The sequence below is a fragment of the Anabrus simplex genome, chromosome 2 (assembly GCF_040414725.1).
Source record: "Anabrus simplex isolate iqAnaSimp1 chromosome 2, ASM4041472v1, whole genome shotgun sequence".
NCBI classification, from domain to species: Eukaryota; Metazoa; Arthropoda; class Insecta; order Orthoptera; family Tettigoniidae; genus Anabrus; species Anabrus simplex.
The window spans coordinates 22,390,580-22,400,109 of NC_090266.1; positions in this window are offsets into that span (position 1 = coordinate 22,390,580).

A 9,530-nucleotide genomic window follows, 5' to 3' on the forward strand; every position below is an offset into this window, starting at 1 on the left:
ATTATTAATGAATAGGTGACTCAAGATATTATTATTATTATTCATGTCACTTAAAAGGTTATTATCATTAATGAACCGGTCACTTCCGCCAAATTATATATATTAGGATATCGGTCGCAATTACAAACATTCACTGATCAACCAAACATCATTACAGTTATTATTATGACAATTATTATTAATCTGATCGCGATGATTTAACATCGTCCTTACATTGTTATTATTATTATCGGTTGCATATTCTCACTTAGATTCCCGTTTAACATCGTTATCAACGCTCAATTAATTAAGGCGGTCCAATCCTTTATCTGCAATATTTATTATTATTATTATTATCACGACATCATGATTGTCCTCACTCGTTATTACAATGAACACAATATACGACCATTTCTGTGGAATCTGAACTCTCATTATCCTTAGATCCGTTGTATCTCAACGAATAACTGTGCAGTCTATTTATTTCGTACATGCTGTCACGGGTTCGAATTCTACCCGCTGCGTAACTCAGTATTTCTCTGTGACACTGCCCGTACATTTTACACTCATATCAATATCCTAAGTGTCTCTCGTACGGAATTTATTTTCCTCTCTATCTCAATATTCCGCGATTCATTTATTTATTCCTCACAGAATTATCAACTGACTTATTTATTCATTTCGGACATCGTACGACCTTTTATTATCTGACTGCAAATTCTTTCACATTTTCTATCTCATTTGGATCTATGCCTTAGTTCATTCTCCACAAATAATCGTAACATCTTGAAATTATATTTACCAAATTTTGACAATCATGGTCTCGTAATATTAGCACTACATGTTCCGGCTAATGAATCGCAACTTCAAAACGCGACATTTATACGTAAAAAATATTGGACCGTAATTTAAACCACACGTTCATTAACATGTACGGATTATTAACACCGATCTACATTTGAATATTATTAATCGATCAAATTAAGTTATCACGCACTTTAATTCCAAATTAAAACGACCTCCCGTCATTAAATGATTCCCAATAAACTCAACACTTGATCACATAAATTATTATTATCTCCAAATCATATTTAAAAAAAGAAAATATCTTCTTTAAAAAAAAAATAGTTATATTATTTATTTATTATTATTATTAATATTTAAAAAAATAATAAATTCGCCTGTAATACGGTAGTCCACTCTTATTATGTTTAACGCATAACCCCTTTTACAAATTCGATTTATTCTGGCACTAAACACTCCAGATATGATTTACTTGGAATTTATTATATTAATCGCATCTCACAAATTTAACAACTTCACTTTGAAAATATGACCATATTAATTTCAACAAAACACTCTTGGTATGGCGAGGCTGGATTTTCCTTCCATGTCATTAAATGGCTCGTTAAAATTGACAAAACATAAAAGCACATCTCGGGTCTTATTTAACTAGCATAATCAATATCAAATGTAAAGAAAATTATCGACTACAAAGAAAATATGAATGCATGCATGACTTAACGTACTACACTATATATACAAATTTACATCTCCAACAAACTGAATACATAAAAGACCCGATTATTTACATTATTATGATTTACTACTGTCCGTGCTACAAATTTAGGATGGGGTCGTTAAGCGACCCATCTTGTTACAGAAGGTAACCAAGTATAATCAAATTATTCCCATTTTTCCCATCACGATAACATTTCCCAAATATATTTTACAGTTTAGTACTCATCTTAGTTATCGGTATTCCATTGCAGCTTTGCAGACGAGAGGCTTCATCCAGCCCCTCTCTGCGTTTTACTCCTCCATCCTTGATGGCGTAGTTTCACAAAAGATTTCCTGGCACATTATTATTTTACACTCATATCTTGATTACCACAAACCTTCACCATTTACTACATTAACACTGTATACTTTAATTTGGATACAACAAATTTCTATCCTAGACCCAAGAATTTAATATATTTACACTATTTAATCTTCGTCCACCTACCGCACAATGGACCTGGACACGTACGACGAGGTGTCAACTATTTCGCCCGTCGCGATACGCCCGATTTATACGGCATTCTTGACGTGTTCATTACATCGGTTCGGTATAGCTTAGTACAGGCTACTACTTCCTTAAAGTACTGTTCGTCACACAGTCTATTATGTACGTACTTATGGTGATATATTTTATACTACTCTCTTGCAGGGTAATTACTTTACGTCACTGATTATTCATAAATAACAAACACTATCCTACGTTAACTATTTCCAGATTTAACAGGTTGCTTGAGCGCGATCACACTTTACAAACACTGGCGGATGCTCGCGCCATTAAATGACTGTACGTCCGTAGAATTCTAAGTTACCGGCGACCAACAGTTCAGCTCCCGATATTCAATTCACGTGTGCTGGCGACCGTCAATTCAGCTCCAACGATTCAAGACAAGTGGCTGGCGACCGTCAATTCAGCTCCGTATATATGGATGAAGCCTTTTTCCCGCGGATTCGTTGACGTCATACCCCTTAGGGAGGGGGTGGATTTTTAATATCGGTACTTGCACTCCGAATTGGAAGTTAAAATTTACATCAAATTAATCCACTCCGCTAGCATATCTGCTGGATAAAATATGAACTCCTGGTGATCACAGATTTAGGAGATATGGATGGATTTCGCTCCTCACATTTCGCGCCTTCGTAAGCGTCTCTGACAACGTGGTCTTCTTTCAGCCAATGAGATTCAAGCTGTCCGGTTTCCAAGAAATCCAGCCTTCAATTTAATTAATTTGCCAATAAGTATTGATTATTTTTCCATGCATGACCCCTAATAAATTCATTACATTCATCCGCGTACTCATATTAATTTATTACCGAATACTTTTGTAGTTACGAAAATATCTCATCCATCATTCCTTAAGATGGTATCACTGAGTCTCCCATCAAATTTTTACTATTGGCCGGCAAGCGGTCACGTGATTTAAATCTCCACCTGCTCGAACTTAGGCTAGCGAACGTACACTCAGCCGCTGTAATTTTCCATGAGGTCATGGAATTTCCGTCCTACCAAAAATATCCCAAGGTCTTACTCATGTGGTGGGTTTTCTTTGTATGACTCTCCCCCTTCCTCTTTCTGACCAAGACTTATTTGTGGACTCTGTATTTCCTTGTGCGCCAACTAATGATATTCCCTGCTGTGAAGTAGCTAAAAGTTGTCGTGTTGAGCTAATCCGTCAGGCTCCAGTCTGTCGTCCTTCCTTCGCTCTGATTTCGACATTACCTAAACGAAATATTTTCAAATACACTCCTCTGTATTTCAATAAATGTATCATATTATTTTACCGATCAAATCATGATTGATTATGGGCCTAAGTCACTCGGGTTAATCTTCCTCTTGCCCAGGTAAAAAAATCTAGTGAGTATCATGAGATTTTTTTTTTATGATGTGTCCTTATCATCACTATCATGATTTGACATTGGATCCTCTGTTCTGCGACGGCTATTGATTTCGTCTCTCAACATCTGGTTCCTGACCCTTAACTCCTCGTTCTGTCTCTCGATTTGATGGATCGTATTGACAAATTCCTGCACGTCGCTGTCTATCTCTCCACACTCTGGACATGGCCTTGCTTCAATTGGTGTACGGATTACTTGGACTTCTTCTTCCCTTCCGTCATCTTCTTCATCCTCTTCTTCGACTTCATCTTCTTCCGGCTCGTCATCTGCTTCCTCTCGTTCATCCTCTGCTTCCAGTCACATCTCTTTGTTTCCTTGTCCCGAATCGAACGTCGGTGCATTTGGGTTCAAGTTGCTGCCACCCTTCCTTGCTCTTTGGAACTGCAAGCTCTCCGCTCCTGTCGCTTCCTCATCACGGCCCCGATCATGGATCGCCTCCTTCCATTTTCTCTTGTTCAGCTCTTCTATATACCGCCTAGACTCTTGGTATCTGTCATCCTTCTCCTGACGAGATCCTCCCTGGTAATATCTCGGGTTCCCTTGATTCCTAGCTGGATACGGCCTGTAATTACTTCTCTGGCATCCACGGTATCCCCTGTCGGCTCGAAAATTCCCTTGGTTTGTTTGCCGGTTGCCTTCCGCAAAATTCCTTGGTCTCGTCCATTGTCGCGGCTTCCACTCCGTATTATATGCTCGACGAGGTTCCGGATCCGTACTAGTTCCCTGGTTCTTCGTACTAGTGGTCTTCGGTTCGATTGTCCGTTCGATATTATTCACCTGTTGGTCCCTGCTCCTAATTTGTCTTGGGTTCGAATGATGCGTTGTGAGGTCTAATTGACGTAATAAAGCCTCCGCATCGACAGCTGTCTGGACATTTGACGCTATCATCATTCGTTGGACCTCGAATGGCAATTGTTTTCCAATGGCGCTAATCAATTCTGTTTCGCTCATTGGATTATCAAGCTCCCGTAGCTTGTGGAATTGTGCCACAAAGTAATCAGAGAATTTCGTTGGTGAAGATGTTGCATATCGTCTGGAGTATACTTCCAACCTTAACTCCTGCTGTTCCTGAATACTCCAGAACTTTTGGAGAAAAGCCCGCCGAAATCCTTCAAAATCTTCAAAAGTATACAAGAAAGCCCTGAACCATACAGCTGGTGCTCCGTCTAGGAATTTCTCGACTGTTCGCAGTTGTCGCTCTACTGGTATTTTATTCTCACTTATATAACCGGCGATTTCCCGGATGAAACCTTTCGGGGTGACATGCCCACGGGCATCGAACTTTGGTGGCTTGTCATCAGACATCTTAATGACGTGTACCACCGATGTCGGGATAGCACTTGATGACGTAGACGACCCATCTCTGTTTTCAAACTTGAAACCGTGTGTATCAGCATGGGATAGGCCTCCTTTCTTATGAATCCCCTGGTTATCATGGGGTTCGTATTCGCGATATTGGAGGTTAAAATCTTGGCTAGATGCTGATGGTTCCAACCTAGCCTTCAACATCTCCAAGTCTTTTCGCATGTCATCCATTCCGTCGGGATTACAACTTGACATTTCTTTTGTGCCGGAATTTTGCCCATTATACGCCTTGCATTGTTCTAATAGGCGAACTTCCGTGTCGGCAAATGATTGGCCCTGTTCGATTAGATCTTCCGTCCGCTGGAATAACGCTAAGTTTGCGTCTTCGCATTTAGTTATTCTCTGGCTACGGTCTTCTAAATTTATAGTTAGTTCTTCGACTTTGTTTTTCAGTCCTGCTACGATGACAAGTGTACGTGCGGCTTCCCCACGTAACTCGTTCATGCCCTTGTCATGCTTGTCCAAGGTGCCAGCTATCTGCGCGCATTTTTCTTCTACTTGTCCCCGGACGATGTCATTCTCCTTCCGACATTCATCCCGAATTTCCTCTATGTGTGATTCTATGTCTTTTTTATCAGTTAATCGCAGAGCGGCGAGTTCCTTGACACTAGCGTTCAATTTTTCCTTAATTTCTGCGCGTTCCATTTGAGCCTCATCTCTAACGTGGTCAACCTTTTCATTAACGATGGTAATGTACGCATCCATGTGCACTTTTAATTCGTCTTTCGCGAAGTGACATGCTTCCTGGACTTGAGTTAATTTGTCCCTAAGTTCCTGTCCCATCGCTACGCTCGCGGCCTGAACTGCATCTATTTGTGCCTTGAGTTCTGATTTATTTATTTCACACGCAGCCTGTACTCGGTCGATCTTATTCTCTAGTGAAACACTCGCAGCCTGTACTTGGTCTATTTTGTTTTCTAATGAAACACTATTAGCCTGTACTTGATCGAACCTACGTTCCATTGCAACATTATTCAAAGCCAACGCTTGCATTAAGTCCTCTAACCTGAGAGCTTTCACCTCTCCCTGTCCTTCTACCAATATGTCCTGGGATTGCTCCCCACCGTCGTCAGACATTATAACTTTTCTTGAGAAAGCAAAAGGGCCGATCGGCCTCTCGCCTTGCTGCACACGAAGGAATACGCTATTGGGTCTAGGCCCTATCCTATGACATTATACCCCTACACTAACTTTCATTTAACAAAAAAAATTTTGACTTTAAAACTTGTTTACATTTGCCGGTCATTCAACTTGAATGCTGGCTTGCGCCTAAGATTTCACAATAAACCGCTCCAATATAACAACAACAACAACATTAAAAACAACGATGAAGTTGGAAATCTCCTGCCCTGAAATACGTTAATTTTAATTTATACCATCTCAACCTCTTTTTAACTAATAACTTGAACTGGTGCTCAGTAATATTTTTACCATTTCAAGCCTTCCTAAACAGCTGTTTATAATATTCATCTCATGTCCAATGACATTTAAATGGAGTCCTGAATTACCAAAATAATATTAAATTTCATATGGGAAAAAGAGAAACATCAAATCTTCGAGCTTACTGAATTTTGAATCATTGCCAAACTTGAAGAGATTAGCAATGGATTATATTAATACACTAGTCAAATCTAGCTCCGTTCGAAACTAACCTTACTCTAGCATGATATTACGTTACAAGTGAACACACACTTGACCGTGATGCGGTCATCAATTAATAAAAAATCAAAAATTAAAAATATAAAATTTGGAAAAAAAAGTATAAAAATATAAAAATTTTACAATTGATAAGCAATGATATTGGCCTCTCTGCCGTTCTTAAAGCAACACTTTGCCGTTCTTAAAGCCCCACTTTGGGCCAGCCATTTTGCACCCGTCCACCTCCCGAGTCCCAGACTAGCATTTATCTCAGGGGTGTCGGTTCATTATTTAAATCATCAAATATAAATATAACGGCATAATAGAACACGGGGATGAACGGAGCAACTTAAAATTAAAAGGGGGAAGGCTCGATTGTAACTTGAATTTAAGGACTCCATGATAGGACTAGGAAGTGACTGTTACTTTAAAAAGGGCATCATCTAACTACAATAAAAAGATTATGAGAGTGGTTTCCTTTGAAATAATTTGCCAGAAGGAGCGGTTTATTACGCCATTTGACGTATAAAACTTTGATACACGTGGCAACAATATTTGAATTTACACACATGTTACATATATAAATCACTTGCCATACCGCAAGTGGTATCAATATCTTGCTGCGTTGCTTCTGAAATAAAATGACATTTTGGAGGTATAATTTACGGATCGATTCCATTTGAATCGAACCGTTGTTCAAAGATATAGCTTCCTTCTATCGGGAGCCCGAGCATAACCCATGTTACGGTCGGCTTCCCGATTTAACTAAGATGATGTACTCCGGCTATATACATTTTTCCGAGACCGGTACTCGGACTGGGTAATGTTTCTCGTGAAGTGCGAAAACTGGATTCCACGGACAGTCCCTATCTTACGATATCCAGCTGATGCCATACCAATGAATTAGCATATACATATTATTTACATGTGATCTGAATTGTCACCAGTTAGCCTCAGTAGACTACTGACACAGATGAGATAACGAGAAGCGGTGGGAAATACCGTGCCAGTGACCCCCCTCGCATCGCGAGCGAAGTAAACAAACACGCAAGTATGACTGTAACATCGTCCCATACGGAAACCGTACAATAAAAAGATACCAAAAGACTCTAATATTATCATTCTCATTATTCAAACATACGAATAGAGGGATGTTGTCACCAAACAATTTAATCCACGCTCGTCACAATCTTCATGAAATTATCATCCTCGAAATTATTATTATTATTATTATTATTATTATTCAACGGTTCCTGGCACTGTCACGTTTGATTAATATCATCATTATTATGCGGGATGCAAACACAAATGGTTATTACTGTTATTATTATTATTATATCCCTCTCGTGGTTATTATTATTATTAATGAATAGGTGACTCAAGATATTATTATTATTATTCATGTCACTTAAAAGGTTATTATCATTAATGAACCGGTCACTTCCGCCAAATTATATATATTAGGATATCGGTCGCAATTACAAACATTCACTGATCAACCAAACATCATTACAGTTATTATTATGACAATTATTATTAATCTGATCGCGATGATTTAACATCGTCCTTACATTGTTATTATTATTATCGGTTGCATATTCTCACTTAGATTCCCGTTTAACATCGTTATCAACGCTCAATTAATTAAGGCGGTCCAATCCTTTATCTGCAATATTTATTATTATTATTATTATCACGACATCATGATTGTCCTCACTCGTTATTACAATGAACACAATATACGACCATTTCTGTGGAATCTGAACTCTCATTATCCTTAGATCCGTTGTATCTCAACGAATAACTGTGCAGTCTATTTATTTCGTACATGCTGTCACGGGTTCGAATTCTACCCGCTGCGTAACTCAGTATTTCTCTGTGACACTGCCCGTACATTTTACACTCATATCAATATCCTAAGTGTCTCTCGTACGGAATTTATTTTCCTCTCTATCTCAATATTCCGCGATTCATTTATTTATTCCTCACAGAATTATCAACTGACTTATTTATTCATTTCGGACATCGTACGACCTTTTATTATCTGACTGCAAATTCTTTCACATTTTCTATCTCATTTGGATCTATGCCTTAGTTCATTCTCCACAAATAATCGTAACATCTTGAAATTATATTTACCAAATTTTGACAATCATGGTCTCGTAATATTAGCACTACATGTTCCGGCTAATGAATCGCAACTTCAAAACGCGACATTTATACGTAAAAAATATTGGACCGTAATTTAAACCACACGTTCATTAACATGTACGGATTATTAACACCGATCTACATTTGAATATTATTAATCGATCAAATTAAGTTATCACGCACTTTAATTCCAAATTAAAACGACCTCCCGTCATTAAATGATTCCCAATAAACTCAACACTTGATCACATAAATTATTATTATCTCCAAATCATATTTAAAACAAGAAAATATCTTCTTTAAAAAAAATAGTTATATTATTTATTTATTATTATTATTAATATTTAAAAAAATAATAAATTCGCCTGTAATACGGTAGTCCACTCTTATTATGTTTAACGCATAACCCCTTTTACAAATTCGATTTATTCTGGCACTAAACACTCCAGATATGATTTACTTGGAATTTATTATATTAATCGCATCTCACAAATTTAACAACTTCACTTTGAAAATATGACCATATTAATTTCAACAAAACACTCTTGGTATGGCGAGGCTGGATTTTCCTTCCATGTCATTAAATGGCTCGTTAAAATTGACAAAACATAAAAGCACATCTCGGGTCTTATTTAACTAGCATAATCAATATCAAATGTAAAGAAAATTATCGACTACAAAGAAAATATGAATGCATGCATGACTTAACGTACTACACTATATATACAAATTTACATCTCCAACAAACTGAATACATAAAAGACCCGATTATTTACATTATTATGATTTACTACTGTCCGTGCTACAAATTTAGGATGGGGTCGTTAAGCGACCCATCTTGTTACAGAAGGTAACCAAGTATAATCAAATTATTCCCATTTTTCCCATCACGATAACATTTCCCAAATATATTTTACAGTTTAGTACTCATCTTAGTTATC